The sequence below is a fragment of the Procambarus clarkii genome, chromosome 26, assembly GCF_040958095.1.
Source record: "Procambarus clarkii isolate CNS0578487 chromosome 26, FALCON_Pclarkii_2.0, whole genome shotgun sequence".
Classification (NCBI taxonomy): Eukaryota; Metazoa; Arthropoda; class Malacostraca; order Decapoda; family Cambaridae; genus Procambarus; species Procambarus clarkii.
Window position 1 is genome coordinate 34,775,721 of NC_091175.1, and position 18,687 is coordinate 34,794,407.

Consider the following 18,687-nt stretch of genomic DNA (forward strand, 5'->3'; position numbering starts at 1 on the left):
CGCGGTACATAATTAGAAGTGAGTTTTAAGTAGTTAAGTTATGTTATAATTGGGAAATATTTCCCATCATAAGTGTAAAAGGTTCCAGTTATATATGAATATGTATTATAAAGGGAAGAGTCACTCTTACTATCTTGGTTATTTTATTGTGTAAAAATTATTGCATCCAATTGGAAAATAATATTTCTGGTATATATACAATAAAATTTATTAATGTTATTTATATTCAAATAAAGATACAATTTATATTGTATCTTATATCACTAATAATACGTGATTTTATAAATCATGTTAAATCATATATTATATGTAAATCATAAATCATATATTATATTTAAATCATAAATCATATATTATATTTAAATCATAAATCATATTATTATATCATGTTTATAAAAATCCTGAATGAAGACAAGTTCAGTTCTCGTTATGTTAAAAACAAATAAATATTATTTATAATTTACATATTATTTGTAATTATGAGAAGCTCTGGCGTTGTCTTAGCTGTCCTCCTTGGCTGTTTGTTTCAGTTGTTTCAGTCGTCGTCTGAGAAATCAACAAACTTTGTCGTCGTCATAAACTTTTTCTTTCTCGTCTAAATGGTGTTTGTGTGTTTGTTTCAGGTTCATTCATCTGAGCCGCAATATACGAATAAACGGAAGTAGTATTTTCCAAGGGTGGCTGGGAATTAGCCAAGTGCCCACTTGACATGGGCATATTTGTAGATTGGTAAGCATACTTCAGGGTATACTCCTCGAACCCCCACCCTCGGAATGGGGATTTTCGTTCGGCAGGGAATATTTGCAGATTTGATCAGATCTCTTATGATTTCTCGATGTTGGGTTTGAACGGTGGGTCTCCTGTAATAAGCAAGTTCATTCTCATTCACCCACCGTCGCTTGAATAATGTGACGTGGGGTTCAAAACTGTAATTCTGTAGGCGTAGACCTTGCTTCTCCAGTTTGGCAATAATCTCCCGCCGCAGATCGAAAGGATTGTGTGACTCGTGAATCTTTATGAAGATGACACTTGTGTCAAAATTCCCTAAGCTATCTAAGACGACGCTCAGCTTCCGTTCTTTTTTCTGAGGAAAAAGAGAGCACGTTGTTAATATTGGCGAATAGTAAGTAAATATATAAGAACTATTATTTAAAGCTTAAAAACTTAAATTACATTCTCTAGAAAGGCAAAGAATGAATTAATATGAACAAACCCACATGGGCCGTGAATAACCTACGTCCGAGATGGCCCCAGACGCGCCATATTCGACTGCGCCACGACATGGTAAAAGAAAATGGGCACTTTGAGTGTAACTGCCCTCACAAGGCTCCCACAGCATCTACACAGGGAGAAAGCGCGTCTGGGATTATCCCGGACGTAGGTTCGAGCCCTCATGTATTTGTTCATCTGATGCATCACGCTATTGTGATTTCTGTGTGTAATGAGATAATATTCGTTCGGTAATATGGTTGAAATTGTGCAGAACTAATTACCGCATACCATAATGCAAGTGGGGGAATCTTGATTTTGTCAAGCGTAGGTTTGACACATGAATGAGATTGGGTGGATATAAACAAGAGCTGTCTCGTATGGACCAATAGGCCCATACTTTCTGTAATTACTCTCATTCTTATATTCTTAACGTTTTTAATGGGGGTGCAATGAAGCAAAATTTTGACCGATTTTGGGAGACATTAAGTGCTACGAAATGGACGAGGATTAATCGAACCGTATCCTCAATTCGAGGATTAATCGAACTGTATCCTCAACTCGAGGATTAATCGAACATCTTTCCTCAATTATGGCGGTTTAGTTTGCATTTACTGATCAATTTAACAAGTACGAGGTTGTTGTTCTAACCATAAATTTCTGAATCAGTTGACTAATAATGTACGAAACATCCTGGTCAAGCTTATGTACCTTCCTCCATTTATCTGAAACTACAAAATAAGAAAGTTATAATTTAATATTTAACCTGCTATGTATATACGCAAATTCAGAAAAAAAATATTTAATTTTAAAAACAAATGAACATAGTTTTACCAATACATGTATATTGTCGCTAATGTTGGTACCTTCCAAACTACAAGTAACTATTCAAGGGATATTTCATTAGTCATGGTTTAACTGGTAGTACGTGTCTAGGGACACGCACGCAGATAAATCACACTCTTGTGAATTCATAATATACAATATATAAAAATTCAAGAACCTAACGTACCTTCTTTCACCACAAGCAGCTTAGTTTGGATAACATAATCTGTTGATCTGTGAATGACTTTGTAAACTCCCACTGACCAATTCTGCAAACCCTGATCTACACTACTTATGAAAGTAATCATGAAAGTTAATGAATCTGTCGAACAAATTGTTCGAGAGATTCATTATTGTTCTGTTACATTAGTTAAGAACATAAGAATGAAGGTAAATGTTGAAGGCCTATTGGCCCATACAACCCAGATCATTTTTATAACAAACCATATGGTCAGCAGGAGGAAGAAGCTAAGGGGAGAACTTACCGTTAAATAATTCTTCCATGTATTCTGACCCGTTTCTCGTTAACTCCTGCTCCACCCGTTTCTTGAGGTTCTTCAACATAAATTATCGATGCAAGGACGTATTTTTGCGCCTGAGTTTGGAAATTTTGGCGGTGGGGAGCTTCAGAATTGTATTTTGCTCTCTCATCTGAATCTTGCGGGGAGAAAAGTAACTCTTTTCAAATGGATTAGTCTTTGCCATGGTTACAACAACGGACGAGCGTAAACAAACAGCACGACCAGGAAAGAACTGGGGAAGCAAGTGAGGGTCTGAGTTGGTTCGGCGCCTTATGAGCTAAATCATATCAGTTGAAGTCTGGTGACATGGAGTTTTTGCATAGTATCTGAAATAAATGGATATATCACAGAGCCACTACAGCACGCAATAGCCCGTACTATGATAAATTTTGTTATAGTAGTCGATTGTGAGACATCAACATGGTATTGATGGAAAATCTCTCAACACAAACAACCACTCACATCTTCACAAATGTATCAGTAGAACAAGAATGAGATTCTGTTGGTGCAACAGTTAAGAACATAAGAAGGTGACTGCAGAAGGCATATTGGCCCATACAAGGCAACTGCTATTTATATCCACCCAATCCCACTCATATGCATGTCCATCCCACTATTGAAACAATTGAAGGAGCCCACTTCCACCACAGTAGGCGGTAATTGGTTCTACAAATCAACAACTCTGTTACCGAACAAGTATTTACCCATGTCTATTATAAATCTAATATTATCCAATTTATACTCATTGTTTCGTGTTATATCTTTTGTTGATACTTTTAATACTCCCATTAAAATCCCCTATGTTTTGTGGTAATAGGGTCCACATATCGAGAGTCCTGTTACCGAATCTGTATTTACCAAGAACATTCCAGTATCTTTATTTATCCAGTTTATATTGATTGTTTTGAGTTTTATTATCTGTTGATACTTTTAATACCTTTCTAATATCCCTCTTTGTTCATATGAACATTCCTATGATCATATGAATGTCCATTCATATGAACATAGGAATGAAGGTAAAAGCAAATGGCATCGCCGTCGAAGAAGTTATATCCACCCAACCCTATTCACATATATATAAAAACCTACGGTTGAAACAATCAAAAGATCCTTCAACGGTTATGCTATGCGTAATTTGTTCTACGAATTGTGTATACTGTTACCGAAACAACATTTACCCAGGGCATTTCTAAATTTAAACTTTTTAAAAATATACCCATATGTTCATGTTTAGCCTTGTGTTGATCGAATTGTGACTGGCCCAGGACGGACCGGAACTTCGTCGTCCCATCACTTTCTAGTGTGACGTTCAGTCAACATATTTCAAACAAGTTTTTGTGACTCTTCGTCTGCGTGTGTTGATGCTTTTAATACCCTATTAATATCCCCTTTGCTATGTCCTTTAGCCCACTTGTACATCCCTATCATGTCAACCCTAATTCTTCGCCTTTCCATATAATGTAATTTAAGCTTCGTCAATCTTTTTTTACTATGGCAGATTTCTAATTTGCGAGATTAACTTCGTCATCCTACGCTGGACACGTTCTAGTAAATTAATATCCATTCCATAGTATGTTGATAAGATCTGAACTGCATAATCTACAGGGGGCCTAACAGTAGTAATATATAGCTGATGAACAACACCAGGTTTCTAATTACTAACGCTACGATTAATTAATCCTAGTGTCCTATTTGACTTTTTATTAATATTTTTGTAATGATTTATTGGTTTTAAATTCTTGCTAATTATATCTCTTATATCCCCTCTGATCCCTTTCGCAACCTGCCTGCGCAATCGCAACGAATACCCAAAAATTTATTAATTGTATACAATTGGGACAAAAACAGGACAGGATAATGTAAATGGAGCATTGTATGACTGCAAAAAATAGCACTAGGTAATTTATTATTGACTGTTCGAGAAACAAATCCCATCAGGCGCAGAAATACGTCCTTGCATCGATATGTTATGTTGGAGAACCTCAAGAAACTGGTGGAGCAGGAGTTAACGAGAAACAGGTTAAAATATATGGAAGAATTATTTAACGGTAAGTTCTCCCCTTAGCTTCTTCCTCCTGCTGACCATATGGTTTGTTATAAAAAGGATCTGGGTTGTATGGGCCAATAGGCTTTCAACATTTACCTTCATTCTTATGTTCTTAACTAATGTAATAGCGGAGCCTTTGTTCGACAGATTCATTAACTTTCATGACTACTTTCATAAGTAGTGTAGATCAGGGTTAGCAGAATTGGTCAGTGGGAGTTTATAAAGTCATTCACAGATCAACAGATTATGTTATCCAAACTAAGCTGCTTGTGGTGAAAGAAGGTACGTTAGGTTCTTGAATTTTTATATATTGCATCTTATGAACTCACATGAGTGTGATTTATCTGCGTACGTGTCCCTAGACACGTACTACCAGTTGAACCATGACTAATGAAATATTTCTTGTATAGTTACTTGAAGTTTGAAAGGTACCAACATTAGCGACAATATACATGTATTGGTAAAACTATGTTCATTTTGTTTTTAAAATTAAATATTTTTTTTCTGAATTTGCGTATATACATAGCAGGTTAAATATTAAATTATAACATTCTTATTTTGTAGTTTCAGATAAATGGAGGAAGGTACATAAGCTTGACCAGGATGTTTCGTACATTATTAGTCAACTGATTCAGAAATTTATGGTAAATACAACAACCTCGTACTTGTTAAATTGATCAGTAAATGCAAACTAAACCGCCATAATTGAGGAAAGATGTTCGATTAATCCTCGAGTTGAGGATACGGTTCGATTAATCCTCAAATTGAGGATACGGTTCGATTAATCCTCGTCCATTTCGTAGCACTTAATGTCTCCCAAAATCGGTCAAAATTTTGCTTCATTGCACCCCCATTAAAAACGTTAGGATTATATGAATGAGAGTAATTACAGAAAGTATGGGCCTATTGGTTCATACGAGACAGCTCTTGTTTTTATCCACCCAATCTCATTCATGTGTCAAACCTACGCTTGACACAATCAAGATACCCCACTTGCATTATGGTATGCGGTAATTAGTTCTGCACAATTTCAACCATATTACCGAACGAATATTATCTCATTACACACAGAAATCACAATAGCGTGATGCATCAGATGAACAAATCCATGAGGGTTCGAACCTACGTCTGGGATAATCCCAGACGCGCTTTCTCCCTGTTTAGATGCTGTGGGAGCCTTGTGAGGGGCAGTTACACTCAAAGTGCCCATTTTCTTTTACCATGTCGTGGCGCAGTCGAATAAGGCGCGTCTGGGGCCGTCTCAGACGTAGGTTATTCACGGCCCTTGTGGATTTGTTCATATTAATTCATTCTTCGCCTCTCTAGAGAATGTTATTTAAGTTTTTAAGCTTTAAATAATAGTTCTTATATATTTACTTACTATTCGCCAATATTAACAACGTGCTCTCTTTTTCCTCAGAAAAAAGAACGGAAGCTGAGCGTCGTCTTAGATGGCTTAGGATATTTTGACACAAGTCTCATCTTCGTAAAGATTCACGAGTCACACAATCCTTTTGATCTGCGGCGGGAGATTTTTGCCCTACTGGACAAGCAAGGTCTACGCCTATAGAATTACAGTTTTGAACCCCACGTCACATTATTCAAGCGACGGTGGGTGAATGAGAATGAACTTGCTTATTACAGGAGACCCACCGTTCAAACCCAACATCGAGAAATCATAAGAGATCTGATCAAATCTGCAAATATTCCCCGCCGAACGAAAATCCCCATTCCAAGGGTGGGGTTCAAGGAGTATACCCTGAAGTATGCTTCCCAATTTACAAATATGCCCATGTCAAGTGGGCACTTGGCTAATTCCCAGCCACCCTTGGAAAATATTACTACCGTTTATTCGTATATTGCGGGTCAGATGAATGAACGTGAAACAAACACACAAACACCATTTAGACGAGAAAGAAAAAGTTTAAGACGACGACAAAGTTTGTTAATTTCTCAGACGACGACTGAAACAACTGAAACAGCCAAGGAGGACAGCTAAGACGACGCCAGAGCTTCTCATAATTACAAATAATATGCAAATTATAAATAATATTTATTTGTTTTTAACGTAACGAGAACTGAATTTGTCTTCATTCAGGATTTATATAAACATGATATAATAATATGATTTATGATTTAAATATAATATATGATTTATGAATTAATATAATATATGATTTATGATTTACATATAATATATGATTTAACGTGATTTATAAAATCATGTATTATTAGTGATATAAGATACAATATAAATTGTATCTTTATTTGAATATAAATAACATTAATAAATTTTATTGTATATATACCAGAAATATTATTTTCCAATTGGATGCAATAATTTTTACACAATAAAATCACCAAGATAGTAAGAGTGACTCTTCCCTTTATAATACATATTCATATATAACTGGAACCTTTTACACTTATAATGGGAAATATTTCCCAATTATAACATAAATTAACTACTTAAAACTGACTTCTAATTATGTACCACGAGGAGGATTATTAGCTTTTAAATCTAACTAAAAATTAATACTTAAATGTAGGTATTTTGAGACTTATTCTTAAAATACGAATTATAAGTTTAATATTGCTGCCATATCTGTGAGGTCACCGCGAGGATTGAGTAACAACTATTTTCTTTGGCCTTGTAAGTGAGATAAAATCTAACACATCATATATTAAACAAATCAATATATTCAGTTCTGATTCGAATAAAACAGCCCAACTCCCAATTTTATAACGATTAGTTCTCACATGAACGGCAGCGTGCGTGCGGGGCCATATTGGATTGGACGGCCAAGAGAACTTGACGGTTTGGCCGGCCAAGAGAACTTGACGGTTTGGCTGGCCAAGAGAACTTGACGGTTTGGCCGGCCATGAGAACTTGACGGTTTGGCCGGCCATGAGAACTTGACGGTTTGGCTGGCCAAGAGAACGTGGCGGTTTGGACGGCCATCAGAACTTGTCCCTCGACACGAGGATTCCTGATTATGAGTCAATAATGAACCCAACTAAAATACTATAAAGTAGAAGTAATTATATTGGCCTCATTTTTTTCAAAGAAAGATTAATTTCAAAGTTTAGGGATGATATAAGTACAATTTCTCTGATCATGGAAGTTCATATGATGATGATTACATCCTTAAATGTAGGTATGGATTTCTTTTGTTTTTAAAAGAAATGAAATAATTTTGATCTTTAGTCAAGAATGCCCCACTATGCCCCACCCCCCACCACCTGGACTCTGCCTTGGATTACCTATCAGGGCTCTGATTTGGATTCCCCTGCATGAATTCTGCCTTGGATTCCCTACCTGGACAAGGATACTTGAACTATTACTGTCGAACTAAAAACAACAGTCAGTTAATAATGCGCATAAATTTTAAACAGCAAAACTTTTTATGAAGAAGCATGAGATCAGACAAATATATGAATTGCCCCTACCCCCCATCCCTCATCTTAATTCTGATAGTTATGTGATACAATATGTAGTTTTGTGCGGTTACTGAACATTAAAATACAAAACAAAATACGATTTGTTCATCAAAATACAAAAATATGAAGTCTTCCCAACACATAAATCCGGCCTGTTGACTAAACACATATCTTTTTCCTTAACTTTTCGTCGGCCTGTGATGGCTGCTGTGATGCTTTTCTCGTTGCCTAAAATCCCGTCGGTACTTTGCCCGTTTTGGGCGAGTTCTTTGTGTGCGGATGAACGCCCACAAAGACTTTTAACCCCACCAGGAGGTAGAAGGGGGTCCTGTGTGGGACCCGCACTCTCGCCATACGCCTCAGGGATCATATACCATCTTGTTGGGTTTCCCTGTACGTGTGTTTCATGCGGGCCAGCCCCGGACGTGTTTCAGGTGGAGCCTCCCGGGGCTGCGGGGTGTGAGGCACGCCGGGTCAACCCTGTTGTCGGCGTTTTCGGCCCTGGACCCGTTTCCTGGTGCTGGAATGTGTGTTGATTCCCTGCCGTCTGTTGCCCCAGTGTCGGATCCTGCAGCTCGCCTGGATGGTGGTGTGGGGGTTGGTGCAGCCCAGCCCACGCCGTCGGCTTTCCCGACTCAGCCGCCCCTGGAAATGTTGATTGGAGTGATAGCTCAGACGACCGGCAGCCTGTCTCAAAGCGATCGAGGCGGGCTAGGAGTGTGTCTCCTCCCCGATGTGCCTACGCCATAGGCGGTGGACGCCTGTACCAGGAAGGTGTTAATGTGTGCCTACAGCTGTAGTATACAGAGCATGTATCTCTTGGACCTGTAGCAAAGAACTTGTAGCTACTATATCGTCTAGCTTCACTTTATATGCAGTAAATAATCCCCGCTCAATGCACACGAAATAACCATGAAATTGGTATTTGGTTGGCTTCATGTTGTTAATTCGATTGTAATTATTGTCTAAATCTCCCGTCCATTTCTATCGATATAGGGCATACCCACTAAGTTTTTTTTTTTTATGTACAAAAAAAAACACTATCGAGCTATTACACAAAACAAAGGAAATATATTCATATATTTTAAGACAAAAATAAAACACATTTGCCTCTATGCTGCAACATGACGACAATTACAGAAAACGTTTTTTTTAAATTAAAATAGTTTTCATTGTGAGGAAAAAAAAAAACTATTGTTCAAGTTGCCGCTGACCCTCATTTCCCCCCCCCCCCCCACACCCTCCTCCTTCCCATTCATACTTTCCCTCCCTTTTGCCGCCCCCCCCCTCTCTCTCTCTCTCCCTTCCTTGTACAATCACATCCCATCCCTCCTACTACCCCTCATCGAGAACATTTACTCCCTCCCTCAACAACCCCATTCAACTCGTCCCATCACCTCATGAATCTCATTTTTAGCAGAATTGCAGCCAAGAAAGCAATATTCAAGCAGTAGCACTAAAATATACATGTAGTTTCAATATCACTAGTTAGTACCCTCAGTTGAGTTGTTTCGTAACCTTAATTGGGAGATTTAGTTAGTAGCTTTAACTAATAACGATATTTGATAGCTTTGATATTTTGTAACTGATCAATTACAAGGTGGGTTAAGAACCATATCCAAGATAACCGGCTGCCCAGGCGAAAGACGGTGGTTTAAAGCCAGCCAGATTGGTGAGTAAACAGATCCGTGGAGATTCGCAGTCCCCATGGGGAAGTGGTAACACACATGCTTGGCATATCGGAAGCGCTTTGACCTTGGTTCGTATCCTGGCCGGGGGAGAATTTACTGGGTGCCAATCCTTAACTGTAGCCTTTGTTCATCCAGTAGTGTATAGGTACCTACAGTCCGAGTGAGAATGGTCCAGAACGGACAGAAACGTTGTCGTCCCTTCACTTTCTAGTGTGTGGCTTGGTCAACATATTTCATCCACGTTATTGTGACTCCTCGTCTCCATATGGGTAGTAGTTGGCATCCATCAGTCTCAAGAGACTATGGAGTTGCGCTCTGGTTGTCGGTCTGGAGTGGCCTCACCAGAGCTCAAAGACAGGGTAGGTTGATTCGGGGGAGAAGCTGTTACCCAGGCAGCAGGTCTCCCCTCTCCACGGCGCTGAAAGTACCTAGTTGTTAAACTATATTACGGGTCGTTTTCCGGGGAAAATTAAGATTAAGGACTTGCCCGAAACGCTACACGTGCTAGTGGCTGTAAAAGAATGTAACAACTCTTGTATATATATAAAAGATAAAAGGGTGAAAGAGACAGAGACAGCCAGAACAAGCAGTGAAGGAGTATCTAAAATCAATGCTTGCACCTGGTCTCCTCCCACTTGAGTGAATGGGTCTTCGGCGGCTCCAGAAATCACTCGTCAGGACATTCTCCTTTTAGATAAAATACAGAGAAACACATCACTAAACATATTTACCTTTTTGTTGCTTAACCAAAACACAAAAATTGCGCTGTGCACAAAAGCACAGATAAGAACACAGGCACGCCCACTCGGACGAAAAGTGTGCAAAGAAAGCACTTATAACATTCAACGATCGCTCGTGACAAGTGATGTGTTGCATGAAATGCAAGATGAGTGCTGGGTCATGAGGCCGGATATAAGGTAATGAAAATAGGTGCTGGGTCATGAGGCCGGATATAAGGTAATGAAAATGGGTGCTGGAGCAGGAGACCGGATACAAAGTAATAAAAATGGCGGAAAAGAAAGTGTCCGGATATAAGGACACTGGATATAAGGGTATATCTGTAAGAGAAGACGAATTCAACAGTCAAACTCAGTGGGAGGTTTCTGTCAACAGCGCCCAAACATATCCCACACGCCACACATATACCGAGTTCAATCAGCGGAATATGAAAGGTTAGACAATATAAGCAGGCTATACTGCCTTCAGGATTCTGAACTGTAATCGAACGCAATCCTTATCTAATGAAGCAGAGAAGTATACCACATGGTATAACCCAAAAAAAGAGTCCACCAACCAAAAAAGTAAACCACATAAAATAACCAAAAAAGAGTACACTACATTGTATTATACAAATAAATAGTAAACCACAAGGTATACTACAATGGGAGATATAAGCATCGCTCAGTATACATGCCAACTGATAACGGTACTCCGCACTACCCAGACTGTCACAATATTACCTTCACAAACAGACGTTAACAAAGAGATTTATTCATCAAATGTCGTCACTCTTTGTAGGGGGAAGAAAAGCTATTTGAATTATCAAGGTTTCTCAAGGCCTTGACATTTTCCAGAATACAACCCACAACAGTCGCCTGACTCCCGTGTATTCACTACAAGGGGGGGGGGGGGGGGACAGAAGCATTGGTTTAAGGAAACGTGCCCAAACGATTTTGTTTTCCATAAAACCTCACCAATATACAGAACAACGACAGATCGTCGTATCCACAGGAACCAAAGTATTTGTGATTCAACCGTTCACATTTTAGTTTCACCAAACATGGAAAATCTTCTAGGGTCTATGGCCTGAAGAGCCTATAGGGACCCCATCCTTCCGCTATTTCCCGGTATCGGGCAGCCGGGGCGCATCCGATCCCCTGGAGCACCTATATGGACGCATAGAGAGAATCTCTACGGATCAAACGAGGGATAGCTCCCATAACAGCAGAACTTGTTGGAACCACCGCCAGACTGTCAATCGAAGACCGCATACAGAGATCGCTTCAGAACAACCTTCAATATAGAACAAGTACATGGATGGATAATCTGGTCAAGATTCTAGAGAAAGTGGACTTGAAATGGACCATTAAAAACAATGGGGAAGATAGACTATATGAACACTTTTGGCAGCCTCCTCCATGGAAAAGAGTCGAGTCTAAAGATAATCATTGAATGATTACCAGTTAAAAAATCAGCATGTGAGTCGCAGAGGCTCAAATTAGTCATAGAGCAACAAATGGAAACCATCTCAAGACCAACAACGACTCACATCTTCACAGACGGATCAGTTGATCAAGAAATAGGTTCTGCTGAGGCAGCAGTTTACACTACCATCCATAAAGCTTACTGGAGCATTTATAGTGAGTGCTCAACATTATAAACAGAATTATATGCCCTGAAGGAGGCCGACAATTGAGAATAATTTACATGATGTCATCATTCATACCGACTCTAAATCTTCGCTCAAGGCATTGTTATCCAGTCAGCACAGAGATAATTTTCGATTCACAGAAATCCAACATATAGGAAAAGAGACCCATAATCTAGGGCTGTCAATCACCCTAAATTGGATACGAAGTCACATTGGCATAGATGGTAATGAAAAGGCAGACTCACTAGCAAAAACTGCCACTGCTCTACCTGTTGTACAGGTTCAAATACCTCCAAGTTTTTCACAGATTAAAGAGCAAATAAAGAAGAAAATACTCTCAACTATCAAAAGTCGCCACAGAGCCATAGTAGTGGAAGGAAGATCCACTGCGATATGGTACGAACAAGCCACTAGTTACTCCTCTTTCAAGCCTGGCAAAAAGATATCCAGAGACATTAGCCATACACAGACTCAGACTTGGTTACCAATGCTGCTGAGAGGTAATGAACACAATAGTTAAAAGGTGTCATATCTGTGGAACAGAAGCAGAGGCGCCACTATTGCACTACTTATTGGAATGTGAAGCTACTGAACCCCTGCGCATCAAACTCAACATTAATCCAACGACGCCAGCTACATTAGATGCACATTCCACCGCGACTACAATGATTAGAAAAGCCATTGAGGAATGGGACTCACTAGTGAGCATTTTGCATCTACATCCGCCACCAAGATTAAATTGTTTATTATTAAAACAAGACTAAAACCAGTGCACTAAAACAGAAGCGAAAAATAAACTGGAAAAACGGAGGAATCCCCACCTCTATTTGAAACTTTGACCCAAATATCACAGTAACAAGGTTATCGCGAATAACCGAACTCAATTACGGGCTCACCATAGCCCGTGCTACATGAACACTTCGTTCTGAGTAGCTAAATTTAAAACAACAACAACGTGTAAGTTTCATTGCAGATGGCATCCGAAATGACTACCAGAACGGAACCTACCCACATCGCCAACTTGGACCTGTCAGGTAACGTGAAACACGACATGAAGGAACTGCAAGATTCTATTAGGAGCGAAGGCAAGAAGCTCGACCAGACCCACACACAGCCTCGCTCCTGTGCCAGGTAAGTTCAGTACGGGCTCACCATAGCCCGTGCTACTTGGAACTTGTTCCGAGTAGCTGAATCTATAACAATAACAACAACAACAAGCTCGACCATGTTGCAGCCGACCCAGACTGATGAGAGAGTGTTAGGAGAATTGGTCAGTGGGAGTTTGCAAAGTCATTAAAAGTTCAACAGATTATGTTATCCAAACTTAGCTGCTTGTTTATTAGCTTGTGAAAGAAACTATGTTAGGTTCTTGGATTTTAATATATTTGTTACGAACCCAACGACACTGTTGACGTATGGAGGAGCGACTTCAGCGCCATCTGTGAGTCTGCTCTCAAACCCCCATGGAATGGGACTCTACCTGGACAACGCCATCTATTGGAGGTGGCGTAGTAGGTGTAATTGGCTCAAGATTCCTGCCTTGAGAAACCAGTGAGGTGGTAGTAAGTGACCTCTGGTGATAAGGCAATTCAAGACCAGCGCCATCTGTAGTTACTACGAGCATAAATGTCAATGTCCAAAAGAGTAAGTGTTGCTTCCTAATGTCTCCCGTACCTTAGAACTGATGACGTGTCTGTATCCACAGAGGTGCCGTGGGGCAGCAGTGGTACTGTGGATGAAAGTCTACCTTGAGCAGCCTGAACTCGCCCAACTTAGTCCCGACTGACAATTAAGTGAGCCGCCGCCGATCAGAAGTGTTGTTAATACTAGTGGAGTAGTGGTGGAAGAGTTCGTCATATCCCGGGACTGGCGAAGGGGAGAGACGACAGAGAGTAAAGTGCCTGTTGAGGAGCGTTGCTATCCCGTTGCTATTCTGTTGCTAGACCGTTGCTAGACGCTTCTGCCAGGGGTGCGACACCTCTGTAGTTGTCCGTGAAGTGGGGCCCTAATCAGCGCGTGGCTGAGATTCTCTGCTGCAGAGTGGTTGTTGGGTAGAGAGGCACTTGGTGATAATGTTGGTAGGCTCGCGGGTATTTCCTGGTACTGTGGCTAGTAAGGTCGGAAGCGGAGCCCGAACATTAACGAAGGCTACATTATATTCGCGTCAAGAGTGCTAGGTCTCCTATATGAGAGCGGCACCTATATAAATTTCCAAATAGAGTAATAATTCAGTTTGTTTATTTATGGTGATGGGAATATATTGTGTGTTTAGCTCTGCTTCAATGGCCCCCCCCCCCATCCACCTTTTTAGGTTTATTACACTATCTATAGTGATTTATCTGCGATAAACTATGGAGGGACTACAATGGGATTTAACTCTCGTCCCTCAACACGTACTACCAGTTGAACTAAGAGGAAATAAATATATCTTGATAGTTACTTGAAGTTTGGAAGGTACCAACATTAGCGACAGTATACATGTATCGGGAAAACTTTTAAAAGATAAAAAAAAAATCCTAAATTTGCATATACATAGGTTAAATAATAAATTTAAAATTTTTTATTTGCAATTTCACAGATGGTGCGAGGTAGATAAGCTTCTTGACAGACGAGGCTGTTGCGTTCATAATTCGTCAATTGATTGAAACAGTTCATGGTAAGTACAACCTCCTCTTACCTCTTAAATTGATCAATAAATGCAAACTAATCCTCCATAAATGAAGATTTAAAATTTTCAAAAATATTCGATTAATCCTCGTCCCTTTCGTATCACTTAATGTCTACCACAATCGGTCAAAAATTTAACTTCATTGCATCTATTAACCTTATCAGAAACGTTAAGAACATAAGAATAAAAGTAATTGCAGAAAGCCTATTGGCCCATACGAGACGGCTCTTGTTCACACACACACCTAATCTCATTCATAAATGTTTAACCTATGCTTCAAACAATAAAGGTACTCCTTGTATTGTAATGCAGTAATTAGCTCTGCACAATTTCAACAATGTTACCGAACTACTATTCTCTCTACACTATAACAATAACGTGATGCATCAAATGAACAAATCCATAAGATCCGTTATGAGGGTTCGAACCTACGTTTGGGATCCCAGACGCACCTTCTCCCTGTAGAAACTGTGGGAGGCTTGTAAGGGCAGTTGCACCCAAAGTTGCAATATTTTTAGTGTTGTCACATAAGGCGCGTCTGGGATCATCCTGGAGGTAAGTTCGAACCCTATTCACTTTTTTTTTTTTTTTTTTTTTTTGTATTCCTTCGCCTTTCTAGATTGTAATTCGGGCTGTCATTCTTCAAATGATTCTTAGATGTTATTATTCGTGCACTGTATCCATATTAACGTGTTCCTTCTCTCCTCAGGAAAGTACAGAACCTGTAAGTAGTGTTAGATGGCCTGAGAAATTTCTACGAAAGTGTCTTCTATGTGAACGTTCTAAAGTCACCGAAGTTGTTTGACCTTAGGGGGGAGCTAGTTGACCTCCTGGACAATAGCTAAGATTGCAGAACTACAGTTTCAACTCCCGACGTCACCTTATTTAAGCGTAGATGAACTACCCAGAATGAACTACCTGATGAACTCTTAAAAGAGACTGTTCTCTCGCAACAGAAAGAAATTGTAAAAGATCTGATAAACTTTGCAAGAGATACACCGACGAAAAAAGTCAGTATCCCAAGGGTGGGTTTAAAGGTGTATACTCCGAAGCTGTCGCATCTACGAACGTAAATGTCAAACAAACTCTTGGATAATACCCAGCATCCCTTGGATAAAACTATTACCCTGTTCCTATATTGAGGCTCGGATGACTGAAACTAAAACACAATCTAGACAAAGACGCAATCTAAGACTAAAAAGCTTGTTGATTCCTCCCAGGAGAATGAAATAATTGAAACAAAGATGACCAAGATGACGACAAAGCTTCTAATTATAAATTATATGTAAATTATAATTAATTTGTTTTTAAAGTAACGCATTGTTAGTTCGATGACAAGTACTAAGACTGAATTTGTCTCTAAAGTATTTTTATAAACATGTTACAAAAATTTTATCTTCATGTTATACAAATTGTATTTTATCATTAACTTTATTGTATATAAACCAGAAATCTTTTTTTTCGAATTGTGCTATCATGTTTATACAATAAAATCGGGTAGTAAGTGATGAAGACATTCATTTATAACTATCATTTTGCTTGCAATGGGGAAATATTTCCAAATAATAACTTGATTAACTACTGAACTTGTTGGATCCTGCAGTCGGACACAAACCAGGGTTTTACACAACTCCCCTATGCACTCGAGCTATATCAAGAGGCCGAGCTATAGCCTATGCCATCTAGCTATGTCAAGTGTCTGTCATCCTAATATATAACTCCTATTATATGATTATTTGCTTTAAAATTTTTTTCCAAATAGTTTGTGTAGCTCGGGTTTGATTCCCTCCGAGACTACATTTCAAATTGTCCCCAACATAAATGGGTACTCCACCCCTTTTCGTCTACGTGAAATGGTTTAAACACATTTTTTTGATATTCGGCTAATGGTTCTCTATTTTTTCTACATTCATCAACGTTTCGGTAAATTAAATATATTTTTCTATACAGACAAGAGCACTAGATTCTTTTTGTTTCTTAGACTTCTATTGTTAGTGTAATATTCCCAAAGTTCGTTTATTTATATACGTTATATTGGGTGTTAACAGAATAAGAAAATAAGTTGAATTAACGTTCTAGTAAAGCCACTGGCACGCATAGTTTCGGGCAAGTCCTTTAATAGAAAAAAATTGATAAATTAACAGTAAAATTGATGATAAAATGTTAGCAGGTCTTCAGGTAACTGCAGCGCAGTTACCTTTATTCTTACGTTATGTTTTTATAATGTTTCGCGGTAATTGGTTCCCCATATCAACAACCCTGTTACTGAACCAATGTTTACTTGGGCCATGCCTATTAACATTACGAACACTCTAAGACTTCGGTACTCTAACTATTTTTTTACATAACATAAGAACAAATGCAAATAGGCGGCAGGCCTATTGGCCCATACGAGGCGGCTCCTATTTATAACCACCCAATCAATCATGTCCAACCCACGCTTGACACAATCGAGGGACACCACCTCCTCCACGTTACGCGGCAATTGGTTCCACAAATCAACAACTGTTACTGAACCAGTATTTACCCAAGTCTTTCCTAAATCTAAACTTAACGAATTTATACCCATTGTTTCGTGTTCTGTCTTGTGTTGAAACTTTTAATACCCCTATTAATATTTCTTTTATGTCCATTCATCCACTTGTAAACCTCTAGGTTCCACCTGAGCAGCCGTAGGGTGAAGACGTGTCGTCTGACCACTCCGGCAGTTTGGGGAGGTTGAAGTTTTCACCAGCAGGGGGTGTGGGGGTCTCTTACCCTCCCTGACCAGTGTTGTTGCCTGCCTGGCTGCGTGCTGACGTGGCCGTTTTGACATGGGGGGCCTGGCAATTTCTCCTGTTTTGCGGGTAAATTCCGTGGGCCTGGAATTCTCGTGTAAGGCTGGCTATCCAGCCACTGAGTTAGTTATGTGCGACATGCTTCGTGTCCCGGTGGAAGCTGTGTATGGAGTCGAGCTTGTTACGGCCCACCGGGGGATTGTCAAGTTCGTGGGGGAGGAGTATCGGGACTTCCTCCAGCAGAACGAAGGGCGTTCGTTGCGGTTGCCGGATGGCGCATGCTCCGTTACGATCTCGGACCGAAATGGTGCCTTGACATATGTCAGTGTGCACGGTACGCCCCTGTAGTTCCCTGAAGACCTCCAGCGTTTCTTCGGGAGGTATGGTGCTGTCATCAGTGTGCGGGAGAACAAGCTTTCCTCGGGGAAGTATGCTGGGAAGCAGACGAACGTCCGTACCTTAGGTATGCGCCTGCGGTCGGATATCCCATCTTCTGTCCGGCAGCTGGGTTACAACGTTCGGGTGTACTATGCCCGGCAGCTCCGTACTTGCTTCTGGTGTGGCCAGTTAGGGCATCAGGCTGCCGGGTGCTCTGAGGCCCCTGCTTCACCCGTTAACTTATTCCGGGAAGAGGATTTCCCGCCGCTCCCTCAGGGCGTGGATTCCGGGGATGAGGAGGGGCAGGTCCCAGTCGCTGCTGCTGCGGCCCCCCATGCGTCACCCGACATGCCCCCGGTGCTTGTCCCTCAGCCGAGTGCGTCTGCGTCTTCCTCGACTCCTGCTGCTGCGCTTGGTCCGGCACCCTCGCCAGGTGTTGCGGCTGTGTTGGGTGTTGGGAGGGCTGCGGAGCGTCCTGTTGTGTGCGGCCCGGTTCCCCATGTGGTTGAGGCTGCTGCGGTGCTGCAACGGGCGTTGGTTCCTCCGGTTCGTGAGGCCCGTGGTTCTGGGTGGTTCTGGGTCCACCTCCGGCTGTGAGGATGTGCGGCCAGTGCCCAAGCGTTCTAGGCGCTCTTCTACTGCTTGGGCTGATGTGGAGGACTACGACGCGGGTGGAGCTTCGGGGGATGGTGTGGCGATTCTGGGTGCTTCGTGCTCTACGACGCTGGTGGTGGCTGATGTCCATGTGTCTGCTGTTGA

General features: G+C 40.5%; 1 long non-coding RNA gene across 1 annotated transcript; it reads left to right on the top strand.

Moving 5' to 3' along the window:
* Positions 1 to 13,812: 13,812 nt before the first annotated feature.
* Positions 13,813 to 15,809, top strand: LOC138368772 (uncharacterized). Its single transcript, XR_011229676.1, has 3 exons — positions 13,813 to 13,898; positions 14,684 to 14,761; positions 15,483 to 15,809. It is a non-coding gene; the product is annotated as an uncharacterized lncRNA (long non-coding RNA).
* The last annotated feature ends 2,878 nt before the right edge of the window (positions 15,810 to 18,687 follow it).